This window comes from Schistocerca nitens, chromosome 7 (genome assembly GCF_023898315.1).
Source record: "Schistocerca nitens isolate TAMUIC-IGC-003100 chromosome 7, iqSchNite1.1, whole genome shotgun sequence".
Classification (NCBI taxonomy): domain Eukaryota; kingdom Metazoa; phylum Arthropoda; class Insecta; order Orthoptera; family Acrididae; genus Schistocerca; species Schistocerca nitens.
Genome location: NC_064620.1, coordinates 219,246,725 through 219,259,174, shown reverse-complemented (window position 1 = coordinate 219,259,174; position 12,450 = coordinate 219,246,725). Strand labels below are relative to the sequence as shown.

At 43.0% G+C, this 12,450-nt stretch overlaps 1 protein-coding gene across 3 annotated transcripts in view; it reads right to left on the bottom strand.

Moving 5' to 3' along the window:
* LOC126195030 (UDP-GalNAc:beta-1,3-N-acetylgalactosaminyltransferase 2-like) overlaps positions 1-12,450 on the bottom strand; it is a 147,278-nt gene that overhangs the window by 101,365 nt on the left and 33,463 nt on the right. The window lies entirely within an intron of this gene.

The following is a 12,450-nucleotide window of genomic DNA, read 5'->3' as shown; positions in this document are numbered from 1 at the left end:
ATACACTCGCGCGCGCACACACACACACACACACATATCCATCCACACATATACAGACACAAGCAGACATATTTAAAGACAAAGAGTTTGGGCAGAGATGTCAGTCGAGGCGAAAGTGAAGAGGAAAAGATGATGTTGAATGACAGGTGAGGTATGAGTGGCCGCAACTTGAAATTAGCGGAGACTGAGGCCTGGTGGGTAACGGGAAGAGAGGATATATTGAAGAGCAAGTTCCCATCTCCGGAGTTCGGATAGGTTGATGTTGGTGGGAAGTATCCAGATAACCCGGATGGTGTAACACTGTGCCAAGATGTGCTGGCCGTGCACCAAGGCATGTTTAGCCACAGGGTGATCCTCATTACCAACAAACACTGTCTGCCTGTGACCATTCATGCAAATGGACAGTTTGTTGCTGGTCATTCCCACATAGAATGCATCACAGTGTAGGCAGGTCAGTTGGTAAATCACGTGGGTGCTTTCACATGTGGCTCTGCCTTTGATCGTGTACACCTTCCGGGTTACAGGACTGGAGTAGGTGGTGGTGGGAGGGTGCATGGGACAGGTTTTACACCGGGGGCGGTTACAAGGATAGGAGCCAGAGGATAGGGAAGGTGGTTTGGGGATTTCATAGGGATGAACTAACAGGTTACGAAGGATAGGTGGATGGCGGAAAGACACTCTTGGTGGAGTGGGGAGGATTTCATGAAGGATGGATCTCATTTCAGGGCAGGATTTGAGGAAGTCGTATCCCTGCTGGAGAGCCACATTCAGAGTCTGGTCCAGTCCCGGAAAGTATCCTATCACAAGTGGGGCACTTTTGTGGTTCTTCTGTGGGGGATTCTGGGTTCGAGGGGATGAGGAAGTGGCTCTGGTTATTTGTTTCTGTACAACGTCGGGAGGGTAGTTGCGAGATGCGAAAGCTGTTGTCAGGTTGTTGGTGTAATGGTTCAGGGATTCAGGACTGGAGCAGATTCGTTTGCCATGAAGACCTAGGCTGTAGGGAAGGGACCGTTTGATGTGGAATGGGTGGCAGCTGTCATAATGCAGGTACTGTTGCTTGTTGGTGGGTTTGATGTGGACGGACGTGTGAAGCTGGCCATTGGACAGGTGGAGGTCAACGTCAAGGAAAGTGGCATGGGATTTGGAGTAGGACCAGGTGAATCTGATGGAACCAAAGGAGTTGAGGTTCGAGAGGAAATTCTGAAGTTCTTCTTCACTGTGAGTCCAGATCATGAAGATGTCATCAATAAATCTGTACCAAACTTTGGGTTGGCAGGCCTGGGTAACCAAGAAGGCTTCCTCTAAGCGACCCATGAATAGGTTGGCGTACGAGGGGGCCATCCTGGTACCCATGGCTGTTCCCTTTAATTGTTGGTATGTCTGGCCTTCAAAAGTGAAGAAGTTGTGGGTCAGGATGAAGCTGGCTAAGGTGATGAGGAAAGAGGTTTTAGGTAGGGTGGCAGGTGATCGGCATGAAAGGAAGTGCTCCATCGCAGCGAGGCCCTGCACGTGCAGAATATTTGTGTATAAGGAAGTGGCATCAATGGTTACAAGGATGGTTTCCGGGGGTAACAGATTGGGTAGGGATTCCAGGCATTCGAGAAAGTGGTTGGTGTCTTTGATGAAGAATGGGAGACTGCATGTAATGGGTTGAAGGTGTTGATCTACGTAGGCAGAGATCCGTTCTGTGGGGGCTTGGTAACCAGCTACAATGGGGCGGCCGGGATGATTGGGTTTGTGAATTTTAGGAAGAAGGTAGAAGGTAGGGGTGCGGGGTGTCGGTGGGGTAAGGAGGTTGATGGAGTCAGGTGAAAGGTTTTGCAGGGGGCCTAAGGTTCTGAGGATTCCTTGAAGCTCCACCTGGACATCGGGAATGGGGTTACCTTGGCAAACTTTGTATGTGGTGTTGTCTGAAAGCTGACGCTGTCCCTCAGCCACATACTCCCGACGATCAAGTACCACGGTCGTGGAACCCTTGTCTGCGGGAAGAATGACGATGGATCGGTCAGCCTTCAGATCACGGATAGCCTGGGCTTCAGCAGTGGTGATGTTGGGAGTAGGATCAAGGTTTTTTTAAGAAGGATTGAGATGCAAGGCTGGAAGTCAGAAATTCCTGGAAGGTTTGGAGAGGGTGATTTTGAGGAAGAGGAGGTGGGTCCCACTGTGACGGAGGACAGAACTGTTCCAGGCAGGGTTCAATTTGGATGGTGTCTTGGGGAGTTGGATCATTAGGAGTAGGATTAGGATCATTTTTCTTCATGGCAAAGTGATATTTCCAGCAGAGAGTACGAGTGTAGGACAGTAAATCTTTGACGAGGGCTGTTTGGTTGAATCTGGGAGTGGGGCTGAAGGTGAGGCCTTTGGATAGGACAGAGGTTTCGGATTGGGAGAGAGGTTTGGAGGAAAGGTTAACTACTGAATTAGGGTGTTGTGGTTCCAGGTTGTGTTGATTGGAATTTTGAGATTTTCGAGGGAGTGGAGCTGGAAGTGGGAGATTGAGTAGATGGGAGAGACTGGGTTGGTGTGCAATGAGAGGAGGTTGAGGTTTGCTGGAAAGGTTGTGAAGGGTGAGTGAGTTGCCTTTCCGGAGGTGGGAAACCAGGAGATTGGATAGTTTTTTGAGGTGGAGGGTGGCATGCTGATCCATCCACACATATACAGTGTGGATGGATATGTGTGTGTGTGTGCGAGTGTATACCTGTCCTTTTTTCCCCCTAAGGTAAGTCTTTCCGCTCCCGGGATTGGAATGACTCCTTACCCTCTCCCTTAAAACCCAAATCCTTTCGTCTTTCCCTCTCCTTCCCTCTTTCCTGACGAGGCAACAGTTTGTTGCGAAAGCTTGAATTTCGTGTGTATGTTTGTGTGTCTATCGACCTGCCAGCACTTTCGTTCGGTAAGTCACATCATCTGTGCTTTTAGATATATTTTTCCCACGTGGAATGTTTCCCTATAATATATATAAAACCATGGACCTTGCCGTTGGTGGGGAGGCTTGCGTGCCTCAGCGATACAGATGGCCGTACCGTAGGTGCAACCACAACGGAGGGGTATCTGTTGAGAGGCCAGACAAACGTGTGGTTCCTGAAGAGGGGCAGCAGCCTTTTCAGTAGTTGCAGGGGCAACAGTCTGGATGACTGATCTGGCCTTGTAACAGTAACCAAAACGGCCTTCCTGTGCTGGTACTGCGAACGGCTGAAAGCAAGGGGAAACTACAGCCGTAATTTTTCCCGAGGACATTCAGCTTCACTGTGTGATTAAATGATGATGGCGTCCTCTTGGGTAAAATATTCCGGAGGTAAAATAGTTCCCCAATCGGATCTCTGGGCGGGGACTACTCAAGAGGACGTCGTTATCAGGAGAAATAAAACTGGCGTTCTACGAATCGGAGCGTGGAATGTCAGATCCCTTAATCGGGCAGGTAGGTTAGAAAATTTAAAAAGGGAAATGGATAGGTTAAAGTTAGATATACTGGGAATTAGTGAAGTTTGAAGGCAGGAGGAACAAGACTTTTGGTCAGGTGAATACAGGGTTATAAATACAAAATCAAATAGGGGTAATGCAGGAGTAGGTTTATTAATGAACAAAAAAAAAAAAAAAAAAACAAAAAAAAATAGGAGTGCGAGTAAGCTACTACAAACAGCATAGTGAACGCATTATTGTGGCCAAGAGAGACACGGATCCCACACCTACTACAGCAGTACAAGTTTATATGCCAACTAGCTCTGCAGATGACGAAGAGATTGAAGAAATGTATGAGGAGATAAAAGAAATTATTCAGATAGTGAAGGGAGACGAAAATTTAATAGTCATGGGTGACTGGAATTCGGTAGTAGGAAAAGGAAGAGAAGGAAATGTAGTAGGTGATTATGGATTGGGGGGAAGAATTAAAGAGAAAGCCGTCTGGTAGAATTTTGCACAGAGCATAACTTAATAATAGCTAACACTTGGTTCTAGAATCACAAAGTAAGGCTGTATACATGGAAGAATCCTGGAGATACTGACAGATTTCAGATAGATTATATAATCGTAAGACAGAGATTTAGGAACCAGGTTTTAAATTGTAAGACATTTCCACGGGCAGATGTGGACTCTGACCACAATCTATTGGTTATGAACTGCAGATTAAAACTGAAGAAACTGCAAAAAGGTGGCAATTTAAGGAGATGGGACCTGGATAAACTGACTAAACCAGAGGTTGTACAGAGTTTCAGGGAGAGTAAAATGGAAAAATTGACAGGAATGGGGGAAGGAAATACAGTAGAAGAAGAATGGGTAGCTTTGAGGGATGAAGTAGTGAAGGCAGTAGAGGATCAAGTAGGTAAAAAGACTAGGGCTGGTAGAAATCCTTAGGTAACAGAAGAAATATTAAATTTAATTTATGAAAGAAGAAAATATAAAAATGCAATAAATGAAGCAGGCAAAAAGGAATACAAATGTGTTAAAAATGAGATCGAAAGGAAGTGCAAAATGGCTAAGCAGGAATGGCAAGAGGACAAATGTAAGGATGTAGAGGCTTATCTCACTAGGGGTAAGATAGATACTGCCTACGGGAAAATTAAAAAGACCTTTGGAGAAAAGAGAACCACTTGTATGAATATCAAGAGCTCAGATGGAAACCCAGTTCTAAGCAAAGAAGGGAAAACAGAAAGGTGGAAGGAGGATATAGAGGGTCTATACAAGGGCGATATTCTTGAGGACAATACTATGGAAATGGAAGAGGATGTAGATGAAGATGAAATAGGAGACATGATACTACGTGAAGAGTTTGACAGAGCACTGAAAGACCTGAGTCGAAACAAGGCCCCGGGGTAGACAACATGCCATTAGAACTACTGACGGCCTTGGGAGAGCCAGTCCTGACAAAACTCTACCATCTGGTGAGCAAGATGTATGAGACAGGCGAAATACCCTCAGACTTCAAGAAGAATATAATAATTCCAATCCCAAAGAAAGCAGGTGTTGACAGATGCGAAAATTACCAAACTATCAGTTTAATAAGTCACAGCTGCAAAATACTAACGCAAATTCTTCACAGACGAATGGAAAAACGGGTAGAAGTGAACATCGGGGAAGATCAGTTTGGATTCCGTAGAAATACTGGAACACGTGAGGCAATACTGACCTTACGACTGACCTTAGAAGAAAGATTAAAGAAAGGCAAACCTACGTTTCTAGCATGTTGACTGGAATACTCTTTTTCAAATTCTAAAGGTGGCAGGGGTAAAATACAGGGAGCGAAAGGATATTTTCAATTTGTACAGAAACCAGATGGCAGTTATAAGAGTCAAGGGGCGTGGAAGGGAAGCAGTGGTTGGGAAGGGAGTGAGACAGGGTTGTAGCCTCTCCCCAATGTTATTCAATCTGTATACTGAGCAAGCAGTAAAGGAAATAAAAGAAAAATTTGGAGTAGGTATTAAAATCCGTGGAGAAAAAATAAAAACTTTGAGGTTTGCTGATGACATTGTAATTCTGTCAGAGACAGCAAAGGACTTGGAAGAGCAGTTGAACAGAATGGACAGTGTCTTGAAAGGAGGATATAAGGTGAACATCAACAAAAGCAAAACAAAGATAATGGAATGTAGTCGAATTAAGTCTGGTGATGCTGAGGGAATTAGATTAGGAAATGAGACACTTAAAGTAGTAAAGGAGTTTTGCTAGTTGGGGAGCAAAATAACTGATGATGGTCGAAGTAGAGAGGATATAAAATGTAGACTGTCAGTGGCAATGAAAGCGTTTCTGAAGAATAGGAATTTGTTAATGTAGAGTATAGACTTAAGTGTCGGGAAGTCGTTTCTGAAAGTATTTGTATGGAGTGTAGCCATGTATGGAAGTGAAACGTGGACGATAAATAGTTTGGACAAGAAGAGAATAGAAGCTTTTGAAATGTGGTGCTACAGAAGAATGCTGAAGATTAGATGGGTAGATCACATAACTAATGAGGTGGTGTTGAATAGAATTGGGGAGAAGAGGAGTTTGCTGCACAACTTGACTAGAAGAAGGGATTGGTTGGTAGGACATGTTCTGAGGCATCAAGGGATCACCAATTTAGTATTGGAGGGCAGCGTGGAGGGTAAAAATCGTAGAGGGAGACCAATTGATGAATACACTAAGCACATTCAGAAGGATGTGGGTTGCAGTGGGTACTGGGAGATGAAGAAGTTCGCACAGGATAGAGTAGCATTGAGAGCTGTATCAAACTAGTCTCGGGACTGAAGACCAGAACAACAACATTTTCTTCTACTGTGATAGTGGAAATCACATTTCAGCTAAAGCTGATTTTCACTTCAGCACCAAAAGCTGTTAAAAAGTAAACATATTGGGAATGAGTGTCAGATTTCTGAGATTCTTAAAAATATTTCAACAAGATGTATGAAAAGGATGGATCGCTACTCACTACATGGAGGAGAAGCTTAGTCACAGCTGGGATGCTGAGAAAAGGCTGATGAGCTGTGTGACAAAGTCCTATATCAGACATGGACAGCAGAAAAGACACACACATGCATAGCTCACCCACACGTGGTCACTGTCATTTCCGGGTACTATGGTCCAACCACAATTCTCTGACACTCAGAGATGATAGTGAGTGAGTGAGTGTGAGTGTGTGCCTCACTCTCACTCACTCTCTCTCTCTGCGTGTGTGTGTGTGTGTGTGTGTGTGTGTGTGTGTGTGAACCTTTTGTTTTCTCTACATCAGAAGGAGGTGTTAGTCTGATGACTAATAGTATCTAACAGTCTTTTTTCAACGTGCTTGTCTGCCTCTCTCTACCTGTTCATTAGCAATCTCTTCATATTATTGTTATTCTGTCCTGGATTCTCCATCAACTGATTTTGTATGATGTGCTGGTGCTAACTTGTATAAATGACCAGGTCAGATTCAAGTCTGTGATACAATGTGTCAACAATACTCTGTGCTTTCTGTTATGAAGGCAATATTCCATCCACATAAGTGAAGTGCCATTAACAACCTGACACTTCAGTTTGTCAGGTATCATATGCTTTGGCAAAGTTACAAAATATAGCATAACTGCCAAGGCTTCATTTATGGGGCCTTGTATTTGTTTGGCTATGAAGAATCCCATATTAAATCCAAAATGAGGGGCTGTTAAGTTCAGCTCAATTGAATGAGTCAGTATTCTATTGTAGGTCACTGTCTCCTACACTTTTCAAATAAATAAAGGAGCGAAATAGGTATGTAATTAAGAGGTGTTCCTCCTATACACACTTTTATAGGGGGATGGCAGTACGTTAAATTTAAGTCATTGACTGATTACAGAGATAGCTTCCTGAGGATTCAATCAAGTCATCACAAGATTTTAATATTCGGGTAGAAACACCATCACAGCCCACACAATTACTACTTTACAATGATCTTATGAATTTCCTAATTTCCTTGGGGTTATATTTTTGAAACTAATGTCTGTTGGTGGTTCACACACGTAAATCTAATGTATCTTTATTGGACTGTTTACTAATGAGTATGGTATTTGTTGCCACTGCAGGGAAATAATTATTGAATTTCATGACCCAATGATAAGAAAGTTTTGCCACTTCTGTGGTCTCAATCCACTTTGGTTATTATTTTTGTTTGGGTCTTGTTTAATAAGGTTCCATATTGGTTTGACCTTATTCTTGGGGTGTTTTATTTTTTGGGCATTGTTACAAGTTTTTCCTGTATTGGTGGAAGCAGAACTTCAATCCTAACTACAGCTTGTCCTTCAGTTCAGTTAGAAGCTTATTTGTTTTAGGAAAAAACAAGGCTCAAAATGCTGTACAAATATCTTTAGGAAAGAGCTAAATTTTCCATCTACACTGTATGGTTTACATGGTTTTCCCAATAATTCTTCCCTTTATTACACTCTAAATACTGTGATCAGGTTATTGCTTATGATTCTGCAATACAATACTTTTCTTCTATTATCTGTTAATTGTCAGTATATCTTGTTGCAACACGGTCAGATACACCACTGATCATAGGTTTTACATCAAAGTTGCTGCACGTTGTTGGGTCTAAAAACAGTATGTCAATGGCTGTTACACTGTGTGCTTCAAATCTCCTAGGGAATTGTACTATGCAAAATACTTCAAAGCTGGGCATCAACAACTTAATCAGTACTATCTGACACAAAATCAACATTTTAGTCTTCAAAAACAATGAGTCTCCAGTTAAGTCTGAATAACCTCATTAAAACTGTTTCTACCTATCTTATTTAGCTTAAGATACTTTCTGCTGGGAGCTTGTAAAATGACAGTAACACAAGTTTATGTGTTTCCTAATCCACCATTATTGCACAGCATTCAGATGGCTGTTGAATGCAATATTCATTAACAAAAGAGTCTAGGATGTAACTCCACTTTTGCCACGTAGCTCCTCCCCCTTTATTGATTCTACAAGAGTACAATATTATTAGCTTGTATCCATCAAGATGATTCTGTTCAACTTCTAAGATTTCCATGTGATGTTCTAATACGTACAAGTCTGCATTAGTTCCATGTATCTTCACATTTTCCTGAATGATTATGAGAAGTTCATCTGTTTTATTTATAAGGCTTCTGATGTTTTGATGGAAGACACTAAATGTGGTTTCTTTAATATCCATGGCTTTGTCTCAGCTGCACTATTTTGTTTTGCTAGTAACCTTTTGAATTGCAGCTACATTTATTCCATAACTCTATTTTTTGTCTAAGTTTACCCTAAAATGGAAATTGTGAAATGGGAATCACTGGAATACAGCTTGGTCACACTGGTTGCTTATAGTAATAGCAAGAAGCACTCAGATACAAACCATGCAGTGTATGATGTGACTGAGGGCATCAATAACAACCATGTTTAAACAGTCTAATGATCTCACAGTAATATGAGAACCAGTTTCAGCAATGTGCCTGGTGTCATCCTCAATTAAATTGTTACCTGCACCACCTTACTATCATTACATGATCTTCTTTTCCAAGACTCTTCCCCAAAGAGCCTAAATCAAATGTGACATCTTTGAGACTTGCATTTCTGCATGCAGCAAAAGAGCAAATAGTACAAATTTGTCTTACACACTTGGGGCAAAAAGATTTTTCTAGCAGAAAATCAGATCCTTTTCTGATAGAAGTAATGCAGAGGGCTGAAGCGCACAAAATTGACTACACATCCCAAAGTTTTTTACCACGAAAGAAGAGGTGGCAGCAGTCAGCTCTCTGGCGCCACTCATTACAGATTTCGTGACACCTTTGTTGGGGCCTTCACCCGCTTTGGGCCCACAGCAACCCCGTAAACAACTATTCCAGCAGCAACAAGTCAAATCAGTGGCAGCACTGTTGCCCAACTGCAAATATTGTTTTCTTTGTCGTGCATGGAGTGTGTTCCCCATCAGCACACAACTTGCCACGAGTGTGGCAGAAAGGGACACTTACCAGAGGCAAGGTTTTAGCAGTTCCGCTGTACACGTGTCTCATCCTAAGGCTGTGACCAAGTGAGTGAGCAAACTACAAAAGTGAGGGCATCTCAACAAACAACCCCTCATAATGTATTTGGATGTAAGTTTATGGTCACTGACATTGTGTATGGCTAACAGAAATCTTTGAGCCTATGGACGTCATCACATGCCTAATATTTATAACCAAATCATTTTGCCAGAAAATATTATGGTGATAGTTGACCCCACAGTGGACAACATTTTTGGGATAGAGTCTTTCAAAATGTTTCGATTTATGGGTCATGAAACAGTGCACACCATGCAATTTGGTCTTTGCACTGCCTTACAGACTCTCTGTGATAAATATGCCCAAATTTGTTTGCCTGGACTAGGGAAGATAACTAATTTCGAAGCTCATATCACTCTTAAGGCAATGGTGGCACCATGTTTTTTCAAAGCCCACTCTGTGTCCTTAGCTCTTAAAGACATTCTCAAAACAGAGGCAGATAGTTTCACTCATGAAGGTGGGTTAAGACTTATTCCCCACAGTCAATGGACCGTTCCCCTAATAACAGTAAGCGAACCCAATGGCACACTGGGACTTTGTGGTGATTTAAAAGTAACAATCAACACACATGCTGAAGCGGACCAGAAGAACTCTTTGCAAAATTGGGCTATGGCCATTTATCCAGTAAAACAGATCTTGCAGAGGCATATTTTCAAATTCCCTTAGATGCAGCATCTCAAAATTACCTTGCACTAAACACACTGTACAGCCTTTACCATTACAATCAATTACCTTCTGGAATCTCTTCAGCTTCTGCCATATTTCTATATTTTATGGACAAACTACTGCAGGGCATTCCCAACTGTGCTGCATACCTTGATGATACTTTGGCCACAAGTGCAACACCAAAGGACCATCTTCACAGTCTCAAACTTTTGTTCCAGACTGGCAATAAGAGGACTTAGAGGAAACTAGAACAAATGTTCTTTTTTGAAAACATCCTTGATACATTTAGAGTTTAAACTCTCGACAAATGAACTGGAACCAACTAACAACTGTGATGCAGCAATCAATGAAATGCAGCCTACCAGAATCTCAAAGGTTTACAGATGTTTCAGGGTAAGATCAATTCAATGCAAACATAGCAGAACTCTCCCACCCATCACCTGTGGTGTTCAGGGGCACATTTCGAATGGTCACCTGGCTGTCAATGATCTTTCCAGGCTTCACAAGATTGCTTTAAGCGGGCTCTGTTTTTAATGATGTACACCCCTGGTTTGCCTTTGGTACTAGTAAGTGATGCCTACTGGAACCAGTGCAGTCCTCTTCCATAACTACCTTGGCGCACCAAGCACCCTATCATATATGCTATTAAGACCTTATCTACTTCCCAGCAATGCTACTCTCAAATAAAGGTGAGGGATGCCCTCACTATTATTTATACAGTTCAGAAATTTCATCTTCTTGTAGATGATCACTGTCTTTAGCTGCAAACATTACTTACCAGAGTGTACTGCCCATTATCTACAACACTGGGGACTGTACCTGTCTAATTTTCATTATTCTATTCACTGTAGAACAGCAATATTACACGCAAATGCAGGAAGGCTGTCCCAGTTCCCCATGATAGCTCCTCCAGCCTTCGACCAACGTGAACTAGTGTGTTTCCAACTTTCAGATCTGGATTTGGTTGTTTATACCTTTCCCTTAACAACAAGCCATTTCTCGCTTTCCTTTAACATCGTGGCTGTCACCTGCAAGATCCCAATGTTATATCATGACTCGCTTTGTGCAGAATGGGTGGCTGGACACATCTCCCACTCCTGATTTTCACTTATGCCAACCAAGGTGGCACCAAGTACACTTAAATCGAGGGGCTCTCTTGTGCGTCTTAGATGCAGATCATGGCTGTAATCTGATTCCTCCTCCTCTTTGGCCATGAGTACTGTGCCTCCTGTGCACTGTCCATTGGGGCACATGCCTGATGGAAAGTTTGGCTTGACAACACACATTCTGGCCAAATACTGACTCCGACATCAAGGACCTGTCTGCCAATGTTTCAAATGTCAGGCCCATCAAAAGCTGCACCTCCCCATCTGTTCTCTCCCTGCAGAACTGTGGGAGCAAATCCACTTAGATTTTGCTGGCTTGGTTTTGTGCTCAATGTGCTTGGTTGCAATAGATATCTTTCCTGACTTCCCTTCTGTGTTATGCATGTCTCAGGCCACTGCTGCTGCTGCTATTATTGTGGTGCTGGAAAAAGTCTTTGCCCCTGAAGGCAGTTGATGCACCTCTTGTTTCTGATAACGGGACGGCAATTATCTCCTACGACTTTTAATGGTTTTGTGCCCATAACAGAAATCAAAACCTTCGGAACGTGCCTGTTCACTCTACCTCCAATAGTCATTTGGAACACTTCATCTGCACTTTTAAAACCCAGCTCATCAAGGAAATGATGTCAAACACCACATCTAATGCCCTCTGTAGTCTTCTAGCAACTTAAAGGACCACCCCAACTGAGCACCACAGGCAGCAGAGTGGCCTCATGGTCACCCTTAACACAACCTTTTGGATATGCTATATCCACCGCTACTAAATGTCATTGCCAAGGCTTCTCCTTTCCAGGTGGACACCCTAATCTGGGCCCATCAGTTGGACGTCACACACCCTACATCCGTGGGACATGTGCACAGACCACAGATCCATACGTATCCCGTGGCCTCCTTTAACAGACATCTATGGGGACCCTGAAAGTAACTTTTCCTCTGCCATCCTGGTGAGCAGCCACCTGATTCTCCAACCCCAGCTTACCATCCAGTCCCGTGGTGACCCAAGCATCTCCAATCGAGCCTCATCCTGCCTTGACCTTCCACAATGACTTGCATGGACAACCCAGTGACAGGTCCTCCATACCATGCACAATCTGCAACTTCTCCCTTGACAGTCACTGAGTGAGACAGATGAAGCGGCACCACCGAAGTTTACAACGGAAACTGAGTAACTAGTGCAACTTCACTATCAAATGCTGTGCCACAACTACTT